Source organism: Haliaeetus leucocephalus, unplaced genomic scaffold (assembly GCF_000737465.1).
Source record: "Haliaeetus leucocephalus isolate CR32 unplaced genomic scaffold, Haliaeetus_leucocephalus-4.0 Scaffold373, whole genome shotgun sequence".
NCBI lineage: Eukaryota > Metazoa > Chordata > Aves > Accipitriformes > Accipitridae > Haliaeetus > Haliaeetus leucocephalus.
Genome location: NW_010972809.1, coordinates 2,804,112 through 2,808,792, shown reverse-complemented (window position 1 = coordinate 2,808,792; position 4,681 = coordinate 2,804,112). Strand labels below are relative to the sequence as shown.

The 4,681-nt window shown below is 44.6% G+C and overlaps 1 long non-coding RNA gene across 2 annotated transcripts in view; it reads left to right on the top strand.

Annotated features, from left to right (window-relative positions):
• Positions 1-366: 366 nt before the first annotated feature.
• LOC104835281 overlaps positions 367-4,681 on the top strand; it is a 25,947-nt gene continuing 21,632 nt past the window's right edge. The window contains exons 1-3 of one of the 2 annotated variants that reach the window (XR_774719.1): positions 367-1,724; positions 2,314-2,425; positions 2,832-2,923. This is a non-coding gene — a long non-coding RNA (uncharacterized LOC104835281). Of the gene's footprint in view, positions 2,426-2,831; positions 2,924-4,681 lie in introns of both variants that reach the window. The other variant, XR_774718.1, reaches the window with a different exon arrangement.

Sequence of the window (4,681 nt, the reverse complement as noted above, 5' to 3'; positions counted from 1 at the left end):
GGAGGAGGAGGGGGGGGGGAAGTTTATTGGGAATCGCTGGCAGGGAGCGGGGAGGCAGACCGGCGCCGCGGGAGGCTGCCGGGAGAGCGCGGGGATTAATGCGTCTGGGTTGGGCCGGGCAACGGCGGCACGAAACTTCGTGTCTGTGGGCTGCGCCGCCGAGGAGGCGGCCGGCGGCGGGCTTGGGCCGCGGGGCCGCCCGCTCTGTCCCGCCTGCCGGGCGGGCGGTGTCAGCTCAGGACAGGCTGCCGGGCTGTGCCGTGCGAGGCTCGCTCGGTGTGTCTCCAAAAGGTATCCTGAGGTCGCGCCTCCTCCCGCCGAAACGCCTCAGCGGCCGCCGCCGCGCTGGGCTGCCCCCCGCGGGAGCCGGGCGGCGGGGCCGGGCCGGTGGTCCGGCGCGCCGGAGAATAACCTTTCTGTGTGGATGTGTGGTTTTTAAATCCCCGGCTCTGCCGGAGCTAAGGCACGCCGCGGAGAGCACAGCAGTTAGTTGCCCGGGAGCGGCGGGCGTCCTCCCCGAGAGGCAGAAGGGCCGAGGGGAGCCGGGGCCGGGGCAGCGCCGTCCTGCCCCATCCCCAGCGGGCGACTAGTCCCGTTGAACCAGCTGGGCGCTGGTGGGACGTGGAAACCTGCTGTCAATGCAAAACCCCGAAGTTCAAATACTGGAGGGTTTGGGGTTTTGTTTGGGTTTTTTTTTTTTTTTCCAGTTAAAGAAAGGCAGGAAACTGGGTGCGAAGCGGAAGGTGCATCTTCAGAGCGAACACAGCAGTTCTTTAATGGTGGATTACATCTCTCTTTCAGGGACGGGGAGGAAGGGGAGTAATTGATGCCCTCCCTGGTGAGGTATCACTGCACTCGGTGGACGTTTGTGCTTTTCTGTACGACACAGACTATGAGGTGACATATCTCTATGCTAATGCCTGTATTTATGTAACGTTTTAGGGACTTTGTGCCGTCTTCCAGATGCAGTTTATATATTCACATCCCTTCTGGAGAGTATTACCTCCACTCTGTAGGTGCAAAAGCTTTTGCGTAACGCTGTGGAGTGGCTGTGCTCCAAGTCAGGACACCTAGGAATCCCCAGAACCTCACTCGCTGGTTCCTAGCCTTCCATCTTAACCATGAGGCCATCCTTCCTCACTTAGGTAGATAAGTGAGCATAGTGTTCTCCCTTCACCTGAGAATTAGGATGTGAATCATGTTTGAGACACTAAATGGAAAAAATCAAGTTGTGTCATAATTTCTTAGTTCTCCCTTCACTTCCTCATGCTTACTACTAATTATTTTAGGGTTTTTTTTTCCTAGTCTTGTTTAAGAAAAAAACTGGGGAAAAAAAATTATCTGTGCTTGGCTTCATTCAACATCAAGCTTTTATGGTAATACTATTTGTAATCGAGTTAATCTTTTGAAGCCTTTTCTTTAGGCCTCTTGTAGGAAAATATACAGTATTTCTAAGTGTAAGGCTGAAGAGAGCTTCTTGTTCCTTTAAATTGGAAATATGCACGTTTCTTGTAGGACTGTTTAACTTTCTGCCCTCACTTATTTTTATTAAGGTGTTTATGTAGCTTGAAGGTCTAGGACATACTTGGAAGAAAACACTTTTGTCTCGGGTTTTCTTCAAATAATAATGATGAATCTGTGACTCTTTCTCTCCAGGAGACATTTTGGAAAGGCGGAAGAGACAAAGTCATTCATGTATTTCTAAGTCAACAACTGAGCAAAAGGTTCTTGTAGGAAACCTACCTGTCTTTTCTCAAATAACATAAGCTGGCGAAATATTTCCCCCCCCTCGCTTTTGAGATTACTTCCTGAGTGGTGCTATGTTTGCTACTGGCTTTTGTGCCATGTGTTGAACAAGAGCTTACTGTCAGTGCAAACTAATGAATTTTCTTCTCGAGGCTGGGTGGCAGAAGCCTTTTCCATAGATCCATGACTCTATTTACATTTGTGTCCTGTTATACAGAGCATCATGTTATGTACGTGCTGAGTATCATGTGTCTGCGGTGGATCCTGCCTTTCAGTTCTAGCTTGTGTGCATTTTGGAGACTGACCTTTTAAGTACTGAAGCTGAACTAGTTTACAAAATTAATTAAATGCTGATACAATAGCAGTTAGTATCACTGCTACTGATGTCAGTGTTTGCCATTACATTTGATCATGTGTTTTTTTTCTAATTTGATAGTGAGTTTCATCTTGGCCACTTCCAACTATATTGTGCCTTGAAAATGTTTGAGAAGTGACTAGCATTAGCCTGGTAGAGTTTCCTTGTTTGCATCTCATTCATTTTTTCGTTGTATGTAATCCTTTTACAAGGAATTACACAGATTTATAAAGGAGCCCCCGAACTGGATTTGTGTTCTACAATTAGTAGATGAATTACTGTCCGGAGTCAACCTTTCCAACAGCTTGCAGAGGCCAGAACAGGGTCAGTGGTCTGACATACAATACTATTGTTCAAAAAGCTTTGGTGGGTTTTTTTTGGGGGGTGATGATACTGTGGACTATTTCTTTGCATGAAAATAACGCATTTTATGCATTGTTCATTTGGACTTGTGTATACTAAACATCCTAGGTGCAGCTATCTCTGAGCAAGAGGTGAAATATGATCGCTTTCTAGCACATAAGATAATCTTCTAGTACACGATTCCAGTGAGAAGTGAGAGGAAGCTTCATTAAGAAGGAACCTTGGTGATACCTCTCCAGCTACGAAAGCTTTCATAATACTTGCCTACTTCACATCTTGAGGCAGATAAAATCTTTTTGAGGTTATAGGAAAAGAACATTCATCATAGTTGACTTATGTATGACTGCACTTCTTTTTTTTTAATCAGGGACTACTGCTTTTGATACTTTCAAACTTGGAAGGCAGATGCGTATGCAAAATGGTTTGTGGTGTCCTCAGAGTTCTGGGGGAAGATTTTCAGTAAGCTAATGGGGAAGGTCCTGGTATGGTTGCTGGTCAAAACAAATAAAAAAAAAAAAATTTAGTTCATAAGGAAAATCAGGATCTACTATAAACCAAAGCATAACCATTTCAGGTTTTTTGTTGCTGTTTCTTCTTTTTGGTCAAACAGATAAAACAATAGGCACAAACAGTACAGGGAAGTCAGAAGGAACATGGGGTGAATTTGTGAGCCATAATTCACCAGTCAGCAAACAAAGGGCATGATGCCAGGCAAGTTCAGCCATAAAGGAGCCTTGTCTTGGGGGCAGGCTGTGATTGTTTGTGGACAGATGGCTGCTTACCAGTTCATAAAAATAACTTCTGGATACCTTTTCCTCAACTGTGGCATATTTACCTGAATTATGCCTGCCTAAGAAAAGGCAAGATTAAGTTCTCTAGTATTGAACAGGTTTCCTGCATCTGAAAGGGATGCAACTTTGAATTCTGCGATCTTATCTCTTGTGTGGATAAAGGCAAAATTTTTGGTACAGTGGGAGGGATGAGGGTGGGAGAGGTTGGTAGCTTTGTGCTGTGGGATACAGAACTTGCTTCTAGCCCTAGAATCAGGCTGGCAATCTGTAGAGATACCATAATGCATGGGAATTCTCATTTTTTGAGGTTTGAATGGTTTCCTAGAAGCTTGATAAAGTAGGTAAAGAAACTATAAAAGTAGATCCCCCGGTCTGTATAATCCAGACCCGTTCCTACAGAGCAGCCTTTTGTGCCACAAATGACGACACCATTTGTGTATAGCACATTTTGTTTTGTGTTTGAGAAGATGGAACTTTAACACAGGCAGCCAACTCTTTCTTGTAAGAAGAATGTGGAGACTGTCAGAGAGGGGCCTCTGCCTATAGCTACCCAGAGTGTTGAATTTTCCGGATTAGTTCTTGCCACTGGCTGGAGTTGATGTCTAGATCTGACATTCTGCTTTCTACATCCCCCGATTTGAATTCCCCTCCTCTTTTCTGTAGCACTTTAAAAACCCTGTCCTTCCTGTATTCATGTTCTGCCTTATTGTTTTGCATTGGTCCTAAAACTCCCATAGCACATTACTGTAATATTGGAGTAGAGTATTAAAGATAGAATTACAATACACATCTAAGAGAAAAAAACAGCTACTGCTGTGAATGAATCCCTTGCAGAACAGGGAAGTAGAACTTCCTTTTATTTGTTCCCTTGGGGAAATAGAGAGATGAGTAGCCAGTTGCTGGCAGTCAGTTTGGCCACTTCCCCACGACCTTTTTTACTTGTTAAATATATGCATAGAAGTACACATTTGTTAAATTTATACATAAAATGCAAACATACTGACCATGCAACATAGTGGCTAGTGTACATGCCAGGTGGTGTCTCTGCATCTGAGCCTAAGGGTTTCCCAAGAAGCAGCTGCCATCATGCAGTTAAGCTTTACATGTGTAGCAGATTCTGTATCACATGCACAATAAGGCTGGATTCATGCAACGTAGATTTATGCATGTGATTTAAAGTCCTCTCGGCAATTGAGACATGGTGCCTAGCATCTCCAGGATCCTTGAGGCAGCCTTACATACACGTGCAGACAGACACTGCACAGATGGTCAGAGTGAAAGGATATTAAAGTGGCTAAGTTAAGCACTCAAAAGTTACAAAATGCCAGAATTGGGAAATGCTTATGCAATCTTAATTCCATCCATACATCTCTATATTGCTTTGTAATAATCTTAAAATAGATTGCATACCCTCCCCCCTCATTCA